A 25,306-nucleotide genomic window follows, 5' to 3' on the forward strand; every position below is an offset into this window, starting at 1 on the left:
TATATCCAACACAAATTATTAGGGAATGCAATTCGAATGCTTACTACATGCGTGCACTATTACCATCGGAAGACATTCAGCTAGCTCGTCAGACCGACCTTCGTTGGCAGTTTGCACTACTAAGTTGTTTCTAAAGAATAGACTTGTGGGCTCAAGTTATGCAGTACTTCAGATAAAGCGGAAAAGAAGGAGACGAAGACACAGCGCTGTCTTCGTCTCCTACCGTCGTCTCGCGTGCTCTTTTGCGCTTTACCTCAACTTGGGTTGTTTCATCTGTCGGGTGAACACTCCGATTGTAGGCTCTAATGTTCACAGCTACAATCGTATATGCTTCGTTCAGATAAGCAATTCCCTCTTTTTTTTTTTTTGAAACAAGGCCCCAATATTCTTGAACGAAATTTCAAAACAGTCAGCCATGCGCGGTATGCGCGTTCCCTGGTGTCTTTCATATTTACGTAACCACTGCTGTACCAGCTCATCTGCATTCCCATCTCATCGCACAGTGTTAAAAGTATGGTGGCTAGAGAGACTCCCGTAATCAGAAATGTGACTCAACTTGAAACGCATACTTGGCGTGATCTAAATGACGCCTGTCGTGAACGCACCAAAGGAAAGGCAGTGAGCGTCCTGGGCACGTTCATGCCAGGCGTCATTTAGCTAGATCAAGTCAAGCATGGGCTTCAAGTTGAGCTGCGTTTCTGAATACGGGGATAAGTGTCGCTTAGCAGCGGTAGGAAAGTGGACAGCTCAGTGACAGTGTTGTAAGCTTTGTGCGAAGGCATATTGCAGGAATTTTGTGTAAAAACATGACTCTTGTCTCACCTCCTTAAAAGGCAAGGTCGAACATTTTGAGGCCACCGTGTTTTAATTGTGAAGGTGTTAAGCGGGTCTAACTGGATTTTTTCGTTTCCCATCTGTGACCAGCTAGAAAATCGCAAACCAGCACAAGGCCGGCTGTATGAGCTGGAAATCTGAGAGTAAACTACTTCACCTGGTCAGATATTTCCGCCTGGAATGAGAAACATTTTATTCAGCTCCGTTGAAAAAGAAATGCAGCTAGCTTATTCAGAGCTGTTAAAAAGCTGCTACCGACTCGCAGCTGCGTATGGTACGACGTCGTTCCTTTCTTTGAGTCTTGAAATGTTTTCGTTGTATTTTAAATAGTTGTATGAAACCGTGCGTTCTTGTGGAATGGTATATTCAAGCAGCTGTTTAAAAACCCCGTCTTTATCTGCCCAATAGGAAAAATACATTCGGGTCGCATGCTGAATTAGAAATTCGGCTCACTTGACTAAACAAGGTTGCGTTTCCATGGCTTTGTTTGCGGCAACCCTGCTGAAAATTTGATTAGGTGGGGGGGGGGGGGGGGCTGCATTTTTTTATCTCATTCGTTCGCAGCTCCTGCGCTTTACACCTGCCTCAGTGGATCCAGCAGGGATCCAGTGAAAGCACAGGTGCTTGTGCTTAGATACATTTAGCAGTTAAACAGAAGTTTACGATAGGTAGCGAGGCACTGGAAGTGGTAAGGAAATACATCTACTTAGGGCAGGTAGTGACCATGGACCCGGATCATGAGACTGAAATAACCAGAAGAATAAGAATGGGCTGGGGTGCGTTTGGCAGGCATTCTCAAATCATGAACAGCAGGTTGCCACTATCCCTCAAAAGGAAAGTGTATAACAGCTTTGTGTTACCAGTACTCACATATGGGGCAGAAACCTGGAGGCTTACGAAAAGGGTTCTGCTGAAATTGAGGACGACGCAACGAGCTATGGAAAGAAGAATGATGGGCAGTGGCGTAGCAACAGGGGGGGCCGGGGTGCCGTGGGCCCCGGGTGCAAGGGGCCAGTGGAGGGGTGTCATATACGTCTGAAGACACCCGGAACTTGTTGATATTCTCGTCTTCCTCGACTACAGCCGGGGGAGTGGGGGGTGACAGAAGACCTATGGGCTCCGTGTGCCAGACGACCTAGCTACGCCACTGATGATGGGTGTAACGTTAAGGGATAAGAACAGAGCAGATTGGGTGAGGCAACAAACGCGGGTAAATGACATCTTAGTTGAAATCAAGAAAAAGAAATGGGCATGGGCCGGACATGTAATGAGGAGGGAAGATAACCGATGGTCATTAAGAGTTACGGACTGGATTCCAAGGGAAGGGAAGCGTAGCAGGGGGCGGCAGAAAGTTAGGTGGGCGGATGACATTAAGACATTTGCAGAGACAACATGGCCACAATTAGTACATGACCGAGGTAGTTGGAGAAGTATGGGAGAGGCCTTTGCCCTGCAGTGGGTGTAACTAGGCTGATGATGTTAAAGAACCCCAGATGATCAAGATTAATCCGAAGCCGTCTACTACGCTTCGTCTCGGCTGCTGCTTTGGGGCATAAAACCCATGCATGATAAGCCATCTCTCTTTTCATGTCACGCTTACCCGTATGTTTTCGTTTAATCTCGCTACTATTTACGCAGACGTGTTTAATTATGGCATATATATCATGGTGTAGTTGCAGCGACAACCGACGATGCGCCACCAATGCAGCCACAAAAAATGCGCCATTATAGCTGCCGGGGTAAAACATGGGAGCTGTGTCGCTGCTACCAGTGCGGTGGAGCGCCGACATATGGGGCCCGAAGAGTCGGAGAAAGGCGCGATACGGTCCATATTGCTCGCGGGGGCTGATATGGGCCTCAGCAGAAAAGCGGCAGGCATATCAGTTTTGTGCAAGGACAAACTGATATAAGAGCCGGTATACGTGTTCTTCGTATCAGCCCTTTGCTTGCATTTCTCGCCTATATGCATGAGGCGATGTTTCATTATAGTTGAGTGGTGATAAATAATAGTTGACCTTTGTAATCTATAGAGCTATGTGTAGTTCACAGCATTATTGACCACCCATGGTCGTGCTATGTATCACTGCTTGTAAACTTGCTCGTACTGTCTGAACGTCTACCGCGAGCTCCTCGAGAAAGAAAATTTTCACGATGCATGATTTTGCAGGACATGCGTGCCCAATGGCGAGGATCAAGTGGCTGAGCGCGCACTTGCATGTGCGCTACAAATGCGCTTCGTATTCCTCATGCAGGCTTCACGTGTATACACGCCGCGAGCACGTCTCTCTTGGTATCCACAGTCCGTACTCACGAAACATCTCTTAGGTATGATGAGAGTGAATATGGGCCCGGATTCGCTGAGCATTCGTAGACAAATATCCTTGCTCTTAATAATGGATTCAGTGAGTAAAGGAGAAGACAGGCTTCGCTGATTGTTCGGCGTTTTACCACCATGTTAACCTCGCTCACGGTGACCTCGCTGGACTTACAAAAACTTGAGAAATATTTTCTTTAGTACCACTGTAATAGATGACAGCGCAAATGCTCTTGTCGATCCATGCTGCTTGCCTGTTTTTGTTCTCTGTTCAGCCGCCGTTTATTTATTTTTTTCACTCAGCCATTTTTGTGTTCATTTATTTAGGCTACAACATCATTTTTTTTATTTGCCATGGAAATAGAAGCAGTAACGACTTTGTTCCACCTCCACGATACGAGAGAAAATAAGAAATCGGTATATGTCCTGCATGTCATCATCGAAGTCGTACTGTTATAAATAGATCGGTGGCGGCTTCCTTGGAAACGAGTCTCCGTGCATTGGTTTATTGCCTCCGAGATTGCGCGTGCAATCTCGGAGGCCACGATTATTCGTTGCTACTGCGGCCCAGACGTCGTTCGAAATATCGGGAGCCACGCGGCCGGGACCCGAGGTGGTCGTTGATATAAAGGAACAATTAGGAACGCCGCAGGAACGAGGAAGGTGAAACGGACTGGGGCGCCACGTGGTGCTGAGACGTGCATTGTCCTTGTGCTTCCTCCGCCCTTCGGACATATATAGATATCGACCTTTCTAAATGGCCCTGAAGTGCTCCGTTGCCTTCCGATGGAAAACAGCTGCCGCGAGGCGCAGCTGTTGCGGCAGTGTGTGTGGAGGCACACTGTCGTGATTTGTTTCGCTCATTCGGAAACGGTAAACAAAAGGACAGCACTTATTCGTTCGCGTTCGGTTTCGTTCATGCCAGTTGCCGGAGCGACCTAGGAGTCGTTTCATTCTGTGTACTCATTTATAATGTGGTCGTTTGTTTGTTTACTGACCCTTCATTTGTGGTCGTTCATTCTCTATAGAGAGAGAGAGGCATGGTTGAGGGAACAAACGTGTAAGAGAAGTACTTGAAAGTATACGGAGCGCTACCCTATAGTAAAGGAGCGATGATGGCATCGGGCGACTACCCGTGGCTTGCACGGGTGGGGTTATGTGATGTATGCTATAGTCGGATACAACTTTAGAAAAAAGGGGGCGTTTACTCCTCCGAGGCGGAGGCACACGAGCATCCACCAATGGGCGCGCGCTCTGGACAAACGTCATAAGCCAGACGGCCGGTGACCCCGCCGACGGAGAAGATGGCCGCCCGCGCTTCGAACTGGGCGAGGTCGCGTCAGCTGTGTGCTTCAACCCCTCATCAGAGTGAATTCCAGAACTGTTTGTGATGGTCTATCATGCCGGAAATATTACTGCGAGCTTACGATGCGCCATTTGTGCCGCGTGCATTTATTCTGAGCTGTGATCAGGCGAAGAAACATTGCAGCGAGCATCGCTGGAGCTGCGCTACGCTTTGCCTGTAAACAGGATCCCGCGGCGTCCGCTGCAAACACACAACCTGCGTGCTTGTTCCATGTTGTTTTATTTCGCTCCCGAGTGAAGTTACGGCGAGAAAGTTTTCCAGACTGGTGCCTACGGTAGCGGCGTATGTGTTCGTATACTGTGTCGCTGCGTTTTTCGTCGGACGGGCTGAAGTGATGAAGCAAAACCATTCTCAGAAGAAATCAGAAAAGTGTGCGCACCACAGAAACTATTTGCAGAAGAAGCCTTCAACGCAAAAATTTGTCGCCGTCAACTTAGCGTGAACTATCAACAGAGAGGTTTAGCTTTTCCGGTATTCCGGTAAAACGCAGGCGGAGCGTTGGGGCGGAGGCGTAAAACGTGAGCAATCGAGCGGTCTGCATGGTGCAGCCACCTGGTGGCGCAGTGCTCAAACAGACAGAAACCGTTAATGTCGCGAGCGTATTCTTCGCTGCTGGTGTAAATGTTCGGCACTGGCATAATCGTGTTGCTACCCCAACGTCTGCGTTTTACCGGAATACCGGACAAGCGAAACCTCTCTATGGTCAGCAGTGTGATGGCCGAGCGTCTAGCGACGGTGTTCGAGCGTTGTGTAGCACCGTCGATTGATTGCTGTCCACCGGTTTTCACTGCACGCGCAAGCTGTAGAATGCGTGCTGTGAAATTGTGAAAACACAAAACCAAAAAGATATAAATTTTATGCTATTTAAAACCAAGAGTATTTATTTAAAACGATGAATGAAGCATTTTTGCACCTTCCTGCCTCGACCGTATTCTCGCCTCAGGTTTGTAATGGTTGCGATAAATGCATTGTTTTATATAAGTACTTTTTCAATAGCAACTGATTCATTGAGGAAAGCTTGAGAAACGAGTAGTAGATACGCCGTGTACACGTGAACAAGCGCAAAAGCGTTGCAGAGCTGCTCTTTCTACTTTTGTCACATGCAATGAAGCTAAAGAGCAGATGACGGGCAGCGCTGTGAAAGGCACGGGATTATTATTCTGCCGCTATCCGGCATGTGCTCTAGCATATGAGAGCTCTAATAAACCAGTCATCAAAATGCAAAAGTCTTTATTTATTCCGAGAATTGCGTGTTTCAGGAGCACGATGTTTCGAGCGGGACTGTTTTAGTCGCGGAGGCAATCGGCTGTCGCGCTTCGGTCATCTGGGCGGGGCCTCCCCTTTTTTCTAAAGTTCTATTCGACTATAGTGTCCCTGTATATGCTCCTGCAGGAACATATATATACAGGAACACTAATATAGACTGGGGAGCTTGCAAACGGTGCCACACAACACCAGGGACAGAATAGGCAAAGAAACAACCACGATGCGTCGCTATACTCTCCTGCTTTCATTTTGTCCTTCGTGTCCTGTGGCGCCGCTCGCAGCCTATGCATGACAAGCCATCCAACCAAACAGTGCGTTTTGATTGCGAAGGCTCGAAGGCGATTTCAGGCTTATGTGCATGGTTCATGGACATTAGCTTATCGATTGAAGGGAAGCTGAAATGTTTTTCAGAAAAAATGAGAACACCTGTACATAATGGTTTTCAACCCTCCGAATTCGTAAATCGTATCGAAATTGAGCGAAAGAAAGCGCAAATATATTTTATTTCGACGAAAAGTGCAGCAGCGGACACGCCCAGCTCGCGCGTCTCGTTTCCGCCTGTGATTGGTCGGGCGCCTCGTGACGTCAACTCTAGTAACCGACCGCTGCCGCTACACATGAAGCGCGGTGCCAGGTAGTTTGACGCTGTTTTTCTGAGACGGTAATGGAAAATTTAGAGGGACTGCGTTTTTCTGAGGAGTTCGGCGTTACTCCCTCATGTACGAGCCGATTGCGAAGAGCCGGCCTCTCGAAGAAGCAAACGATGCTGGTGCGAGCAGTGCTTTCGACGCGAACGAAAGCAGTCTTGGAATCTCCTCGTGTTGGAAATGCTCTTTGGTGAGTGTTTTTTGCAAAGCCATCTAGTGATCTCGCCGATCTTTCGCCGATCTAGTGAGCTCGTTTCCGGTAAAACAACTGTAGTGTTGAGTTCCTGCATGCCTCCTCGTGGCACGTAAGTGGGGATGCGATCGTCGGCATTTGTGCGCTGTCCAAAGCTGTCGGCAATCTACAAAGACTGTTTAAACGCGTGAAAAGCCTCCCGGTTCATGCAGTACGTGTAGTGACCTTCATCTGTTGACTACCACTCACGTTGACTACCACTCACGTTGACTACCACTCACGTTGATTACCACTCACGTTGACTACCACGCACATTGACTACCACTCTACATACACGCAGACGCACCAACAAAGGAATGCAGGCCTCGATCGAAGCAGATTACGATGGCACGCACGCAGAAACAAGCGCGTTCAGGCACGGTCGCGGACGCTGCGAAGGAACGAAACACTAGAGTTGACGTCACAACACCGCGGTTTCCGGTCTCCGCTCGCATCGTCAGCGTCAGCAGCAGCGCGCGGCATTCGACGGGGGGCGGAGCTACAGCGCAATTTCAACCGACGATTACGTCGCTCCTAACTGAAAAAAAACGCCAAATTTTACCTAAATGGTTTATAAGGTTCCCGCATCCGTATATGAGCGTCTTATTGAATTCGACAAACTCTTCAGCTGCCCTTTAATGTGGCTTACAACGATGGCTGAGTGGGTATATACGGCGCTCTGCTGTTGAGCACGTGGCCGCGGGTTCGATTCATGACTGCGGCGCGACCCTTGTCTGATTGAAATGGAATGTAAAAAACGCCCGTGTCCCCCACTTTGTCGTCCATCAAAACCCACCGTGCGGCTTCGGGACTTTAGATCTCATATAATTTAATATTCACGGGACGGCGACCCTGACTGTAAATATCTATGGTGATGCATGGGCTCAAAGATTATAGGGCCTGTTTTGTTCTGCATTCGACAAAAAAAAAAAAAAACTGCACGCGTCGAAGTCATTGCCGTTGCAGTATTTGGTTTGCAACGACATCGGCGCTGCATGTATTTATAGCGGGCGCTGATGCAGTAGTTGACGCACTCGTGCATACCGAAAAACTGCAATCCGCTCAAAAGAAATGATGTGTGTACGTTGGACATAGTCTGTACCGCGTTGCCACCACGCCTTAGAAACCGTCGTGTTTCTGTCGATTGTGCGCAGCCACAGCGTGAAAATATCGTAGGGTGATTGAGGCAGGTCGTCATGGTTGACCTGCGCGTTGCTACAACACGCTAAAAGCACCGACGCGGTTTCTGTAGATCGCCTGGTCTACTCCCAAGGTTCGATCCGCTGCATCTTTTCGGTGGTATACTTTCAGTTGGCCGATGTAATGTCGTCTTGTAGATCGCCTACCGTTATTCCTTTTAGAATGTTGCTAATGTGTGAAATCGGAGTATGTAAATGCAACGAAACACCCAAGGAATGCGGAAATAATTGATTTGTGTGTAACCGTATAGATAATGCTTTTGTGTACTGATCTGGCGTTTAGTGTTCGAAGTGGAATGCAAGAATGCCAGTGCACTATTCCCATGCGTATGTTACAGGGAACACAAGTGCTACTACTTGTATGTCGTTCAGAGCCGCGATTTTGTAGCGATGCCTTCTGGTCGATTCTATGCCTCTCTTATAATCCATCGTTCACTGCCGCCTGATCCCTTTGATAATGCTGATGGAGCGTCGCTCTGACCACTTATGAAGCGCGGAAAGGAATAGCATCAGAGAAGGCGTCGCTACAAGATTGCAGCCCAAACCCCATAGCTTCATTGCTACGTACGATATTGCCATTCGTTCAACGGAAAAAAAATTCGGTGTCAGGAGTAAAAATGCAGCTGAAACGGGGATTTTTGAATTTTGTTCCTCCAAATCCACCATAGTCAAATTACGTGACATCAGGCATGATGCATTACGGGAGTGTTCTGCGATTGGGCCACGAGATATCGCAGCTAATTGATGCGGTTCGTATACCAACGAAAATTAATACAGAAATTCGTATATGGTTTGGGCTACACTTTGCTGCGTGCTCGCTGCTGCGCAAAAAAAGTTATTCTGGAGCATGTGAATCTAGGGCAGCGGGGAGGGTGGGGGGGGCGGCAAGTGTTATTTTGGAAGTGTCCACATAGTGGACATGCCCTTTTCGGCTGCTGCTGAAGTGCTGATTAGCTGGGCCCCAGTACGAGCGAGAATGATGCACCCCCTCCCCCCCATTCTGCCTCGTTCTCGCTGCTCCAGCCAATCAGCGGCGTCCGAACGGGACAGTCCACTAAGTGGGCACTTGCAGAATACCCCCTACCCCGCCCATATAGAACTCTCGTGCGCATCCCCCCGCCCAGTATTTCATCGGTTCTTGTGACATGGTTTCGCCTTTGCATTATTTGCGGGCGGATTTGCGGCGTCATCTATAGCTTTCAGGCTGTACGCCACAATGCTGTTTGGTTAAGGGTGCTATTCCGGAACTTTACAAATTCCGACTTCCGAATTCAAACTTATTGGTAGACTAGTGACTGCATTTTGTGGCAGTCGGAGAGGTCGTAGAAGCCGCTTAGGCCAATCAGAGCTGTCAAGGTGGCGAAGTCGACAAAATGGCAGAATTTGTCAATGTCCAGAGTAGCACCCGTGGCCTTACTATTGTGTCAGTGTACTTGCGTCGTAACCTCGACTCCAGAAAGGAAAGAACCAGTGCCGCATATCGTCGTAAGTGGTCAGCGGGGTCTAATATATAACGATCCTGGATGGTTCCCGATGTAAACTTTCATGACTGGGTGCTCTCAGCATCCAATCAGAGGTCAGGACTTCAAGGCTTCCTTGTTCAAGACTTCCTTGTTTTCTTGAAGGAACGTCCCGTCGCATAAATCGCTCGAGATCTGTCATGTATTCGGTTTAGTCAAAGAAGCGCTTCGAGTTGAGGTCCATTTTCGAATGCCGGGGTTACATGGGACTTTCCAAAGTTGACGTGGCGTGTCGAGTGTTCAGCAGTACTTTGCGCAAGATTTTTCCGCTGAGCACACTCGCTTCGTCGGCTAACCAGTGTTTTCGCAGAAGCAGTTGTCTCGACGCGCAATATACTTCAAGGGCGCTGTTGCTAGCAGATGTCCCTAGAGTACCTTGTGGAAGACGACGCTATGCCAGCCGTCTGCTACGGTAATTTGTGCATTTCGGTTTTTATCTTTTGTCAGCTTTCTATATTTGGGGTTGGCGGTTGGAAGATGGCACTGAAATTGCGCGGCCCGTCTTATGATGACAATTTTTATTTAGCGCGAACAGTACGAGTATGAAACCCGCCGTGCTTTCTCAGTGGCATGGCGTTGGGCTGCTAAGCACGAGGTCACGGGATCGAATCCCGACCGCGATGGCCGCATTTCGATGGGGTCGAAAACACCCGTGAGTTCTCCATTTAGGTGCACGTTAAAAAACCCCGGGTGGTCGAAATTTCCTGAGTTCTCCACTACGGCGTGCCTTATAATCAGAAAGTGGTTTTGGCACGTTAAGCCCCATAATTCAAGTACGAGTTTGAAAGGAACACACATGATAAACAGGAATACAGCGCTGAAAAAGCGTAGTTCATGGTGGACCAACTTACTCCAAGATAATTCTGCCGTAGTTATTGTTTGCGATGAGAATTATAATAAAGCTTTATTTGACCGAATGACAGGATCCTGAATATTTGGCTGCGCGTGTTCAAAAACAGATTTTGCGCTCACCGCCGCACTGTTCTTGCTAAAATTTTGCAGAACAATCGCATTTCGGCGTGGACTTCGTTTAGTATAACACTTGGCACTACTAGTCGCCAGTTTTTTATGACAAAACTGAGAAACTGTTTCGTGTATGGGAAAAAATGGCGTCTGAAAAAACCGGCCATGGCACTGACGTGTGTCGCCACTTGTCATATGCAGAAAGCAGCGTTTGAGGGAATGCTGCCGCGAGTTGCCCGCTCCTGAAACAGGCGACTGCCTCCCAGAAACGCTCCTTTCTGCAGATGACGACAGGTGGCGACACAAGTTTATGCTTGCGCAGTCGCGGCAGCAGCTCACATCCCCATACGCGCAGGCAAATTTGCACTTTTTTTCTTAGAAACCAGGCAATTAGCTGTTCCAAGTTTACTAAACGAAGTCGACGCCGAAATGCGGTCTTTCTGAAAATTTTGAGCAAGAACGGTGCAGCGGTGAGCGCAAAATATTTTTTTTGAACACGCGCAGCCAAATATTCAGGACCCTGTAGAATGTAGAGGTGTTTGGGGATTCATGGAAGATTCCACCAAGCCACTTAGCGAAAAATGCAGGTCACACCACGCCGACGCTCCGACTTTGCCTAGCGCTCGCAAGGTCAGCCTTTGCCGAGGGACGAATCCGCTCCTCAAAGCTGGCCACTTCCGGTGCTTCCGCCGGAAGGCCGCAAACTTGGGGCATGCATATATGCTTGGGGCGCATCATGCGTGCAGTCGATATGGTTGGAGCGGCCACCAACGGTTGCATGCAGCGCGCAACAGTGTGTGCTTCCTGCAGCTCTTCTCCGAAGGATTGCTACCCTCTTTAATCTCCCAGGCATTCCCTATCAGACAGTTAGCTTTCTGCACCCCTTGCCTAATCAGGCGATCAACCAGTTCGTGCTTCTTCTCGCCGAGTGCTCATACCAAGTTTGGCGGGCACGCTGCGATGCAATTTTCGGGGGACGGGCGCCGGGCCTTCACGAAGTGCTTGCGAAAGCACGGAAGGAGGTCTGGTTCCACCTCACCCGGGAGCGGCACCGCTTGGGGTAGAAGAAGTTTCTCGAAGTGTGGGCTCGTCCTGCAGTGATTTTTGATGAGTCAGGTGGAAAGCTATCCATTAAGTTATGATGCATGCTAACAAGCTCGCTCGACTCGGCCGTGTGTGCCAATCGATCTACGGGGCTTTTGTTTGGCTCAGTGGAACCCACAGCCGGAACCGGTGGTGGCGCACCCTCGGGTGGTCGCGCTGCCCCGCGGATGGCTTTGGTGCTCTCCATGGTTGTATGCGTTGGCCTCTTTTGCGTCAAGGCAGTCCGAGGGTCAGTCAGGCTTGTGTCCTGTAAGACCGACATGACTGTTTGTGTGTTGAGTGCAGTCACTCAGTTGTGCTGCACCACAACAGCCCCCCTGTCCGGGGAGGACCGTTGGCCCGAACCAAAGCCCCCCGCCCAGTCAACCCGGGTAGAGGGGGCGTGCCGGGGTTAATGTATCGAATGATGCTGGGTTGTGATGAGTACATACATTAATGCTCATGGACGGGGCACCTCCGGTTGTCAAGTCCTCCTCCCATCTGACAACGGCATGGAGGTAGCCATGCCGGTCTGTTGTCAGCAAGACGCCTTCACTCGGGAGTGAAAAGCTGGGCCGGTAGGTTCTAGCCGATGCTAGATTAAGACATGGGCAAGTGTCCTGTCGGAATGAGATGCGGTCGTCCGTGTTTTTATTCCGCTAGGACAGTGCAGTGTCCCTCTCGTTCTTTTTGTTTGTACCTGCCCCCAGTGCGCTTATAGTGTAGCCATCCCGACGTAAGTGTAGTAACGGTGCAGGCTTTGTTCAACAAGTATTTGGCATGTGCGCAGCAGGCTGGCAGGCACTGGATCTTCCTCAGGCGTGTGACGTCGAAGCGTTCGCAAAACATCGCGTCATCTGAGAGTTCGTTGCTTCGTGAAGGCCGCCGCTGTGTGGTCGTTACTTTGGGAGCCCACGAAGTTCGATATACACGTCTCGCTCCGACGTCATGCGCGTCTTCAATGCCTATAGTACGCCGTCGTGGCCCTGAATCCACTGCAACTCCGCAGGTCGCGCGCAGCCGCCTGGATCCGCTATATTTGTGGCGATGAAATCGCCGAGATGTGTTCGTATATAGACGGAGTACTATACCACCTGTCTAACCGCACAAATCTGGAGTCGTGTCGATATACGGGTGTTCTTCGATGGCAGCTAGAGGGCAAGGTGTCACATACAACTAATAGCATACACCTGCCAACTCTCCCGAATATTTTCGTCAGGTTTATGAATTAGGGCTTTTTCTAATATTTCACGAATTTTGCATTAAATTGTGCGGAAACTTTTGTTCGCGAAAAAGTTTCGCTCGTCGGTCCCAAAAGGTGCTATTAGAAATCTGATGGTGAAGGGACACCAGAGGGATACTTGCTTGAAGCAAGTTTATTCAGACGAGTTCCTACAGCAGGCAAAATCGGGAACAACAATGTTCCTGCAAAAGTCGCACTTAACCTCAAAACGTGCTGCTTGTGAGCCTCTCCTCTCCCAGGTTTGTTGATGCGTGTAAACATAAGTGTCAAGTGCGTATGTGTCCCACAAAAGGTGTTTACCCATGGCAAAGTAAAAAAGAAAAAAAAGAAGACTGTGATACCAACTTCCCTCTCCCGTCCTTCGCGGAAGGGGGAGGCGGGGTGGGGCTGCGCGATTTCTAAGAACTTACAGTTCTCAGGTTGCCAGGTATGCTAATAGTAGTTATAACGTCCGGGGTTATTGATAGCCAAAAACACATTACTTCACAAAACTGCTTCTTGGTGTATACTATACTGACTTTTGAAATACAGAGTGATCAGGGTAAAGATTTATGAATTCTTTAAGAATCCCCTTTGGCAGATAGCACAATTCCTGTTCTTCAGCTGGATTGTTCCAAGAGACAGACATTATTCGCACGAGAAATTGAAACCCAGATTCATCTAATTAACAAACATATATTTACTACTTAATTACTTTATGGCACATATTTGCAATGTATAAATTGCGGCTGGTGAGCTTGCAAGACGATACGTACCCACTTTAAATAAATTTCCAGAATGACTCTAGTTTCGAGATATTTCCCAAAGTCCGGAACGAAATACATTGGTAGAGCATCGCACGCGAAATGCGAAGGTTGTGGGATCGTTCACCACCTGCGGCGAGTTGTTTTTTCATCCACTTTCATTTCCATTAGTTTATCGTTTCTTTATTTCATTTATTAAGCACAAGAAATTTGCCCTATGTTGTCGTTGGTGTCAGTGTTTGTTGGCCTCTTGTGATATGCCTAATAAAAATCGGGCCCCGCGGTTAACCCCCTTTTTTTCTCGTTTATGGGTCTTCAAGTTGTTCTTGTGCTTCAATGTTTAAAGTAGCGTTTTGTTAAGAAAGTAAGTGGAACAACAGTGCGTTATTATGGCAAGTTTGATGGCGCATATCTCCAAACTGACGTCATTCTGGAAATTCATTCCAAGTGGGTACGCCTTGAAGGCTCACCGGCTACAATTCGTAAGTTTCAATATGTACCGCAAAGTAAATATTTCAGAACATAATTATTGGGTATTTGTTAATCGGGTGAATACGTGTCTCGATTTCTCGTCCAAGTAATCTGCGTCTCTCTGAATAATCCAGCTCACGGGCTATGTTACCTGCAACAGGCTGTTTTTAAAAATTCCATAAAACTTAAAAATGATCACCCTGTATATTTAGAATTTAGGAGCCTCAGCCCATTTTGCATATACCGCCATTGTGTAGTATATATATATATATATATATATATATATATATATATATATATATATATATATATATATATATATATATATATATATATTGTATGTTGCGCGTGTAAATTCCTGGTCGCCGTCGGCCGCATATCTGGGCCCCGGGTTTGTGCCGCGATATGCGACAGGGGTGTACACCCCACCCCTTCTTTTGGCTAAACAGCGATCTTCCTTCGTCATTGCGGCCTCATTGTCTTCGATCTCCGCCCTCGCCGTCAGCCCGCGGAGGTGCCGTCGTAGTGCGCGTGCGAAGCGCGTTGCCGCTGTTCTCGCCAATTGGCCGCGCACTTCGCAACCGCGAGCCCGTCAACGTGGGCCTTGAAAAAGCGCCAGCGCGACGCTGCAGTGCTTCTTTGTGTACGTATTCTCGGACGAACGCTTTTCGTCGATATCACTTTCAGTGCGCACTCATTCGCTGGTTGAGCACTGCGTGTATGCGAAAGTGATCGTCCGAGAATACGTGCCCAGGTTGCATGGTCCTCGATCGGGTATAACCCGCCGTGGTTGCTCAGTGGCTATGGTGTTAGGCTGCTGAGCACGAGGTCGCGGGATCGAATCCCGGCCACGGCGGCCGCATTTCGATGGGGGCGAAATGCGAAAACACCCGTGTACTTAGATTTAGGTGCACGTTAAAGAACCCCAGGTGGTCGAAATTTCCGGAGTCCCCCACTACGGCGTGCCTCATAATCAGAATCTGGTTTTGGCACGTAAAACCCTATAATTTAATTAATTTTTTGATCGGGTATACGCGCAGCTCGCTGATACTTAACGCTGCAGTCAGTTGGAACACCCACCATTCGCCCCATTGCGCGCAATCGACGAATTAAGCCTGGAAATCAGTCGTGCGTCTCCGTGGCACTGCAGTGCACAGGAAGATGTGTGTAGTCGCGAGGACCCGCCGCGGTGGTTTGGTGGCTATATACAGCGTTTCGTTGCTGAGCTCGAGGTTACGGGTTCGATCTCTGTGGCTGTTCACTTGACGGACACAGTAACATGTAAATAAAATGTATCCGGACCTTGCGTTCATGTGTATGCGTGGACAAATAAAACAGCGTTTCTCCTATTAAGATATGTTGCACCAACTACACCATATCTAAGATGTTTAATAGAGTATTCAGATGGTCTTATTTTAATTTTATAACGTGTTGTAGTTACAACATTTCATACTTGTATGTAAAACAATTTATGGACTATCCGCTGCATGTGAGAATGCATATTTTAGACCAAGAACAGTACCTGAGGCAACAGCTTTTTATTTAGCCTTTGTCATCGCTTATTAGAGTAGTCTTGTTGATTATGCCATCTAGGCAACTCGGAAGTTTTGTGTTTAGTATACCAGCATTGAAATACTAAATGTAGCTACACTACTTAGTATACTAGTGCTGTCATGTGTTCTTTAGTCAAACATGGTGACGGCATTTGGCGTCATTGGTGTCGTGAGTTCTAGGCCCACATTGACTTGGGCCTTTTTATCAAGTGAAATCTCCCTCTTCAGTCAACTTATTGGACTACCACAGACCCGATAGTTCCAAGACCAATTCCTGTATGCTGTTCGCCAATCAGATTGTGCGGAAACTGTGTCTGATACATCACTTCACCTACACCAGTAATCGCACAGCTCAACTTGCTACATGTACTTAAGTCTCTGAAAGAAGCAGAGGAAGATGTCGCACTTACGCAACCGTCACTCATCACATGAAATGTGAATATGAATGTGTGACCCAATCCTTCGTGAGCATATTGGTAACAACCATGCAACAGTACAAGGGGGAACTAAGCTTTAGTATAGTGCCATCATCTCAGCTGGTTTGTCACGATGCTCTTGTCTGCAGATTTCGGGTTTATGTTTAATGGGCTTTCTATTTTAATAATTCACAGCGTTCATAACACTTACTGCACCAATGAAGGCACAGCACACACCACTATCGAAGGAGGTAATGATGTGTGTAGAGCAGAGAGAACTTAGGGGTAAATTAAAAAAAAAATATGCAGGTAAAAATAAGTAGATAAGTGTATTTTCACATTAGAAGACATACCACTGGCAATACACTCACACTCAGAACATACAATACATGCATGTGTGAAAAATGGAGACGTGTGATGCTGAAAACCTGCATGAATTTTCAATATTGATGTAAAGAAATACTCCAGTCTGGACATTTGTCTTCTGTGTCGAAGGGTATACAGTCGAACCCACTTATGACAATATTCAGGTGCCACGAAAATTCCATTGTTATAACCGGGTTGCATGAAAAAAATTTAAAAATCTGTTGTGAGAAAACTAATGGCGGCGAGGCCGGTGCCCCCTCCCTACCACCTTCCTCCATCCGGCTGCTGATTGTTTACACTCATTCAACTGCTTCCTGGGCGCTCCGATCGCGTGTAACAAGCCGCAGCTGTCGGCGTTAAAGAATGGCACTGCTGTAACAACTGCAAAGAGGTGTCACGGGTGGCAAGCGGTATGCGAGTACCGCCGAGGCATCGCTTTGGGAGCTTTTAAGGGGCCTTTTAAAGATTGCGAGAACGCTGCCGCGGCAGCCTGTCAGCTTGAGAAATCCAGAAGAAACGCTGAGGTGAGATCGCCACACGCATCTCGACACGTACTTATGTCCCTATGTCCGTCAGCCCTATGTCCGTCAGCCTTGCATGCTTTACGTGAAGCTTGCCGACATCCTTCCCCAAGGCATACAAGTGCTTCACGTAGTGCAGCGGAAGGTTCCTCGCGAAAACGAAGCCCCGGAGCGACTGAATCATCTGCCGGGCCTCCTGTGAGGACGACGTTGAGGCACCCTGCCCTACCGCGTCATCGCTGATGTCGTCGCCGTCGCTATCTGATGCAAGCGCGGTCGCAACGATCGCCTCATCGAGCAGCCTGCCCTACCGCGTCATCGCTGCCGTCGCTGTCTGACGCAAGCACGGTCGCGACGATCGCCTCATCGGGCAGCCTGCCCTACCGTCATCGCTGCCGTCGCTATCTGACGCAAGCATGGTCGCGTCGGTCGCCTCATCGGGCAGCCTGCCCTACCGCGTCATCGCTACCGTCGCTGTCTGACGCAAGCATGGTCGCGACGATCGCCTTATCGCGCAGCCTGCCCTACCGCGTCATCGCTGCCGTCGCTGTCTGACGCAAGCATGGTCGCGACGATCGCCTTATCGCGCAGCCTGCCCTACCGCGTCATCGCTACCGTCGCTGTCTGACGCAAGCATGGTCGCGACGATCGCCTTATCGCGCAGCCTGCCCTACCGCGTCGTCGCTGTCTGATGCAAGCACGGTCGCGACGATCGCCTCATCGGGCAGCCTGCCCTACCGCGTCATCGCTGCCGTCGCTGTCTGATGCAAGCACGGTCGCGATGAACGCCTCGTCGGCAGCCTGCCCTACCGCGTCATCGCTGCCGTCGCTGTCTGACGCAAGCACGGTGGCGTCGGTCGCCTCATCGGGCAGCCTGCCCTACCGCGTCATCGCTGCCGTCGCTGTCTGATGCAAGCAAGGTCGCCACGATCGCCTCATCGGCAGCCTGCCCTACCGCGTCATCGCTGCCATCGCTATCTGATGCAAGCACGGTCGCGACGATCGCCTCATCGGGCAGCCTGCACTACCGCGTCATCGCTGCCGTCGCTGTCTGATGCAAGCACGGTCGCGACGATCGCCTCATTGGCAGCCTGCCCTACCGCGTCATCGCTGCCGTCGCTATCTGACGCAAGCATGGTCGCCTCATCGGGCAGCCTGTCCTGCGTTATCGCTGCCGTCGCTATCTGACGCAAGCACGGTCGCGTCGGTCGCCTCATCGGGCAGCCTGCCCTACCGCGTCATCGCTGCCGTTGCTATCTAATGCAAGCACGGTCGCGACGATCGCCTCATCGGGCAGCCTGCACTACCGCGTCATCGCTGCCGTCGCTGTCTGATGCAAGCACGGTCGCGATGAACGCCTCGTCGGCAGCCTGCCCTACCGCGTCATCGCTGCCGTCGCTGTCTGACGCAAGCACGGTGGCGTCGGTCGCCTCATCGGGCAGCCTGCCCTACCGCGTCATCGCTGCCGTCGCTGTCTGATGCAAGCAAGGTCGCCACGATCGCCTCATCGGCAGCCTGCCCTACCGCGTCATCGCTGCCATCGCTATCTGATGCAAGCACGGTCGCGACGATCGCCTCATCGGGCAGCCTGCACTACCGCGTCATCGCTGCCGTCGCTGTCTGATGCAAGCACGGTCGCGACGATCGCCTCATTGGCAGCCTGCCCTACCGCGTCATCGCTGCCGTCGCTATCTGACGCAAGCATGGTCGCCTCATCGGGCAGCCTGTCCTGCGTTATCGCTGCCGTCGCTATCTGACGCAAGCACGGTCGCGTCGGTCGCCTCATCGGGCAGCCTGCCCTACCGCGTCATCGCTGCCGTTGCTATCTAATGCAAGCACGGTAGCGACGATCGCCTCATCGGGCAGCCTGCCCTACCGCGTCATCGCTGCCGTCGCTATCTGATGCAGCATGGTCGCGACGACCGCCTCATCGGGCAGCCTGCCCTACCGCGTCATCGCTGCCGTCGCTGTCTGACGCAAGCACGGTGGCGTCGGTCGCCTCATCGGGCAGCCTGCCCTACCGCGTCATCGCTGCCGTCGCTGTCTGATGCAAGCAAGGTCGCCACGATCGCCTCATCGGCAGCCTGCCCTACCGCGTCATCGCTGCCATCGCTATCTGATGCAAGCACGGTCGCGACGATCGCCTCATCGGGCAGCCTGCACTACCGCGTCATCGCTGCCGTCGCTGTCTGATGCAAGCACGGTCGCGACGATCGCCTCATTGGCAGCCTGCCCTACCGCGTCATCGCTGCCGTCGCTATCTGACGCAAGCATGGTCGCCTCATCGGGCAGCCTGTCCTGCGTTATCGCTGCCGTCGCTATCTGACGCAAGCACGGTCGCGTCGGTCGCCTCATCGGGCAGCCTGCCCTACCGCGTCATCGCTGCCGTTGCTATCTAATGCAAGCACGGTAGCGACGATCGCCTCATCGGGCAGCCTGCCCTACCGCGTCATCGCTGCCGTCGCTATCTGATGCAGCATGGTCGCGACGACCGCCTCATCGGGCAGCCTGCCCTACCGCGTCATCGCTGCCGTCGCTGTCTGACGCAAGCATGGTCGCGTCGGTCGCCTCATCGGGCAGCCTGCACTACCGCGTCATCGGTGCCGTTGCTATCTGCCGCAAGCATGGTCGCGTCGGTCGCCTCGTCGGGCAGCCTGCCCTACCGCGTCATCGCTGCCGTTGCTATCTGATGCAAGCAAGGTCGCCACGATCGCCTCATTGGCAGCCTGCCCTACCGCGTCATCGCTGCCGTCGCTATCTGACGCAAGCATGGTCGCCTCATCGGGCAGCCTGCCCTACCGCGTCGTCGCTGTCTGACGCAAGCACGGTCGCGTCGGTCGCCTCATCGGGCAGCCTGTCCTACTGCGTCATCGCTGCCGTCGCTATCTGATGCAAGCACGGTCGCGACGATCGCCTCATCGGCAGCCTGCCCTACCGCGTCATCGCTGCCGTCGCTATCTGACGCAAGCACGGTCGCGTCGGTCGCCTCATCGGGCAGCCTGCCCTACCGCGTCATCGCTGCCGTTGCTATCTAATGCAAGCACGGTAGCGACGATCGCCTCATCGGGCAGCCTGCCCTACCGCGTCATCGCTGCCGTCGCTATCTGATGCAGCATGGTCGCGACGACCGCCTCATCGGGCAGCCTGCCCTACCGCGTCATCGCTGCCGTCGCTGTCTGACGCAAGCATGGTCGCGTCGGTCGCCTCATCGGGCAGCCTGCCCTACCGCGTCGGTCGCCTCATCGGGCAGCCTGCACTACCGCGTCATCGGTGCCGTTGCTATCTGACGCAAGCATGGTCGCGTCGGTCGCCTCATCGGGCAGCCTGCCCTACCGCGTCATCGCTGCCGTCGCTATCTGATGCAGAACGGTGGTGACGATCGCCTCATCGGGCAGCCTGCCCTCCCGCGTCATCGCTGCCGTCGCTACCTGACGCAAGCACGGTCGCGACGATCGCCACATGGGCAGCCTGCCCTACCGCGTCATCGCTGCCATCGCTATCTGATGCAGCACGGTTGCGACGATCGCCTCATAGGGCAGTGTTAGGCCGCTCATCGTCGAACAGGCTGAATGGACGGCGTAGGGCTGCATGATTGTTTTGTATATACTTTTGCAGTGCCGCGAGTTGCCTGTGCGTTTTGTGAAGGGGGAAGCGTCCACCCCCCCAGCGCCTCGGGCGGCAAACCGTTTCTGTTGTTGAGGGGTCGGACGGCCCGCGTGGTGTCGGGTGACGAGCCGAGGCGCGCGCCGCCGCGGGGGGGCGCGGTGCAGAGGCGGAAAACGGATTCGGAGAAAATGCTTTTACGCGGGCTTTGTTGACATTCCGCCGATGGTCATAATAGGGCCACGCGGACAAAGCTCGAGCGGACAAAGGTTGTATACGCGACGTTGTGGCGCCGGCTCTTGAGTCCCCTGCTAATTAGAGACGCAGCTGCTAGCAATGTTGAGTCCCCTGCTAATTAGAGACGCAGCTGCTAGCAATGTTGACCACGTCTGGCGCGTACGGAGCGGGGGGTTCGCGCCCCTCGCATTCGGACGGCAGCCACGTGCATCTTGTTTTGAGCGCTGGGGAGAGCCCGCTTTGTGTCGTGTTACAACATGCAGTGCGCGCCGTAGAGAGGGGCGCGGCGTCGTTTTAAGAGCACCCGAGTCCGGATGCCGCCAGCGGTAATTAGTTTTCTACCAGGAAAAACCTTGAGGGGGACTACGGTACGCGGTGTTGGGACACCAGCGCCCGAGCCCCCCCTTGCTGGCTAGAAACGCCGCTGAGGTGCGAGATGGCCTCAATAAATCATGCATGCCTGGCGTGTTTGACGAGGCCGTCACTGACCACGTGGAAATAGGAGGGGGAGAAGAAGATGTGGGAAGAGGGAAAACAGGGTGGTTTTCCAATAGATTCACTTATGAGAGTAAGCCCATCCCTTTGGGTTGTGGCTTAAGAAACTGTCAACTCTCATTGGCAATTGCTTCCGTGGGATGGGCTAACGACCCTACCGCCCTTTTTCTTTGTCTCTTTCCCCTATAACAACCGAGACGAGGTGCTTGTTCCTCAGTCTAGGCTGTAATCACTAAACCTGATAGAACAGTAAGACTCCGTACGATGCAACGCTAGTCTGGGCCGTAACCACTTAGTGGTAGAACAGTGAGACTCGGTTGGTCGTATGTAGTGACAGTTGTCCTAGGCTCTAACTTAAGAAAAAGTAGAAGAGTAAGGCGCTGTTTACTTGTGTGTTTTGTATCAGTGTTCTTTTGCTAACTCTGTATTTGACTGTGTAAATATTTCCGTTGCAATATATCTTCAAGTTTTGTTACCTCCAACCTGCCTCCTGCTTCATCAACGCCGATAAACACCTTGAAGAGTCTTTGGTCGACTTCAAGGAGAAAAGAACAACAATCAAAAAACTTAACTGGCGCAGTCGACAGGATCGGCGAGCTCTACAACATCGAATCCTGGACCAGTGGTGAAGGGATCAAGTCATCCAACGAGCACCTCCTGCACCTTTGAGAAGATTCCACAGCAGCCAAGCCCGGCACCGTGGAGGAGATCCGAAAACGACAGTGCATTCAGCAAAGGGTGAGCAGGATTTCTTGCGTCTTTCTCAAGTTGGCATGGCAGTTGATGTGTAGAGCAAATGGTGAGGACACGCAGGGGCGCAGAGACAATGGAGTCTAATGGAGTTGAGGGCGCGACGGTGGCGGAAATGGATCGGAATCGGGAGTTATCAAATGACGATAGGCTAAATTCCGATAAGTCAAATGAAATGAGAGAACCCAGTCAGAGCCAGGAATTTTCGCAGCAGGCATCTCAGCCTTTGCAAATTCCGAATGATACAAGAACGCTTGAACTTGAAATTCAAAGGCTCAATGCTCAGACTACCTGTATACAACTTCAGATTGAGTACGAAAGGCTGTTGCAGGCAAGGACGAATGCTGAACGTCTCAATGGCACGTCGTCCAGCGCTGAGTCGGAGCGGGGCGATCGGAGGCGAATGGGCTTCGACTCCGTCGAGCAATGCGCAAAAGTGCTGAAAGGGTTCCGCCTGCCGTGTGACGCGGATGTACCCTTATGGTTCGAGGAGGTAGAAAGACTTTTTGCTACTTACGGGGTACCGTATGAGAGTCGTGTGCATTTAGTCATGCCAGCTCTAACTGAGCGCGTTCGCTACCTACTGCGTAACCTCAACCAGGAAGAGAGTACAGATTACGAGTCAGTTAAACAGGCAGTGTTGATGGAACTGAAGCTTTCTCCGGCAGAGTATCTGCAAAGGTTTGAGAGAGCAGTGAAGCGGAAGGAGGAAACGTGGTCACAGTTCGCGTCGCGAGTGAAAACGTATTTTTCCTACTACCTTCAGGTAAGAGGAGCCGACACTGTAGAAGTTATGGCAGAACTCATGGTAGCGGATCGTATAAAAGCGGGCCTTAGTATAGAGGGTCTTGAATACGTGATGCTACGAGAAGGCGAGGGATGGCTTAAGCCACCTGAGATTGCCAAAGTACTACAAACTTTGGAACAAGCGAAAGGCAAAGGATACGCCTCAAAGCCATCAGCGGCAGAGATGGGGCAAAAACCAACGCGAGTGGCGAAAAGCGCCCTCAAGTGCCACGTATGTCACAGCTCAGGCCATTTCGCTAAGGATTGCCCGATGTCTAGTGACAAGGAAAATCATCCAAAGAAGGCTATCGAGCCAAGGCAGAGGGCACAAAGGGTGTCGATAGCCCACGAGACGGGAAGTGAGATACCGAATGGAGTCCTCACAGCAAAGGTAGAGGCCTTGAAACACAAAGGCGAAGGCATGACTAACCTGCAGTTGATCCCTATCTCATGCGGAAACGTATCCACAGATGCGATTCTAGATACGGGAAGTGAAATAACTGTCATACGCGAGAGTCTCCTTCCAAAAAGTATCGTGGAGCCATCAGGCACAATAAGATTGGTGTCTGCATTTGGTAAAACTATCGAGGCAAAGCTAGCGACGTTGCCGGTAAAGTTAAATAGCCCGCAAATGGCGGCGGAGCCCCAGAACATTGACCTACTCTGCGCGTTGACTAATGAGCTCGTCGAGGGCACAGATTGTTTGTTGACCAAGAAAGATTGGGAACATTTATTCAGGGCCAGCAGCTCTCTGGAATCCATTGTAGCACCGGCCGAGCCTACTCAGAGGATAGAGCGATCAAATGAGAAAGCCGAGGTAGTGGCCTGCAACGTTACTTTGGAGGAGGAAGGTGTTTCTGGGGAAGTTGAGCTAATTTATGATGAGCAGGATGAGTCATTAAGCCAGAGGGGAGAATTCCGCAGAGTGCAGCTAGCTGACGCTACCTTAAAGAAAGGTTGGGAAGATGCTCGGAGTGGGAAATCCGGCATGTTCGTCTCTGATGGACTCTTACACCACTGGGACTCAATAGTAGGCACCCGAGTGAGACAACTAGTTGTTCCCAAAGACAAACGCAGTGAGGTGATGCGTTTAGCTCATGAGTCACTATGCGGAGGGCACCTAGGGCCAAGGAAAACTAAAGTGCGTATTAGGTGTAATTTTTTTTGGCCTGGCATGGAGAAGGAGGTATTAGAGCATTGTCGTTCATGCCATGATTGCCAAATTCGCTCTGACAGGCGTCGCACGGACAGAGTACCTGTAACTCCTCCCACTAGGCCAAATCACCCTTTTCAAATTGTCAATGCAGACATCATTGGACCCTTAGACAGACCGTCAGCGAAAGATCATAGGTACGCGCTATGCTTGGTGAACATTTGCACAGGGCGGCCAGAGATTGTCCCACTGCGCTCTTTGACAGCTAAGGCGACTTGCGACGCGTTGATTGAAATTTTCAGCCGCACTGGCGTTCCGGAAATGATCTGTTCCGACCAGGGCACTAATTTCAAATCACAGCTCACACAGTCGATGCTCGAGAAATTAGGTTGCGCACCAAGATTCTCAACCCCAGAACACGAAGAGAAAATAGCTGCAATTAAGAATGTGGCGCCACCACGCACTAAAAAGGAGCTACGCAGCCTGCTAGGACTGTGCGGCTACTATCGCGAGTGCGTCCGAGATTGTGCAGAGGTGGCGAGCCCGCTCATGCGGTTAACAAAGAAAGGGGTACCCAATAGCATACCCTGGCCGGAGGAAGCTCAGACGGCATTTGAGACACTGAAACAGTCCCTGTGCGAGGCCGTTGCGCTCAGCACTCCGGACCCATCTGAGCCCTACTGGCTTTTCACAGACGCATCAGCTACGGCGGCGGGCGCTTGTTTGGCGCAAATGACAGCCGAGGGAAAGGAGAGGCCTATTGCCTTTGCCAGCCACCGCTTCACGCCGACTCAGACGCGATGGTCGACAATTGAGAGGGAAGCGTTTGCTATTATATGGGCCTTAAAGAAGTTTGACTACTGGCTTTTTGGTGCCGAGATAAACGTTGTTTCCGACCACAATCCATTGTCGTACCTTACAACTTCGACTCCACACGGGGCAAAATTGACAAGATGGGCGCTGGCTTTACAGCGATATCACGTGTCAGTGCGACATCGGAAGGGTGTCAGTAATGGTAACGCGGATGCTTTGTCCAGGCTTCACAACAGCTCATGGAAGCCAGCGTAATACTATAGTGCCATGCCAACTGGATGGGCGTGAATGTTCCTGCTCACTTGGCGCTGTATATTGCGGACTTTGTGAGTGCCGATTCAAGACACAGAGACACTAGAGTGCTCTTACAGTTTGGAACTGCAATCGTGTGCTTAATAGTTTGATGACATGTATTGTGTGTTTCTTTTACTCTGTTCTTGCTTTGTTATTTGAAAGTGTTTGTTGTTGTGATGTAATTAGGCTAGGGTGTGATTAGAATGTTCATTACGTAATCGCGGCAGTGATTTATCGTATCACTGAGCGAAAATCAGCCCAGTATACTCTTTAGGGGGAACGTGTTAGGCCGCTCATCGTCGAACAGGCTGAATGGACGGCGTAGGGCTGCATGATTGTTTTGTATATACTTTTGCAGTGCCGCGAGTTGCCTGTGCGTTTTGTGAAGGGGGAAGCGTCCACCCCCCCAGCGCCTCGGGCGGCAAACCGTTTCTGTTG

The 25,306-nt window shown here is 51.0% G+C and overlaps 1 protein-coding gene across 2 annotated transcripts in view; it reads left to right on the plus strand.

The window, feature by feature from the left end:
• Positions 1–25,306, plus strand: part of LOC135907043 (DAZ-associated protein 2-like) — a 140,819-nt gene that overhangs the window by 1,062 nt on the left and 114,451 nt on the right. The window lies entirely within an intron of this gene.

The sequence above is a fragment of the Dermacentor albipictus genome, unplaced genomic scaffold (genome assembly GCF_038994185.2).
Source record: "Dermacentor albipictus isolate Rhodes 1998 colony unplaced genomic scaffold, USDA_Dalb.pri_finalv2 scaffold_14, whole genome shotgun sequence".
NCBI classification, from domain to species: Eukaryota; Metazoa; Arthropoda; class Arachnida; order Ixodida; family Ixodidae; genus Dermacentor; species Dermacentor albipictus.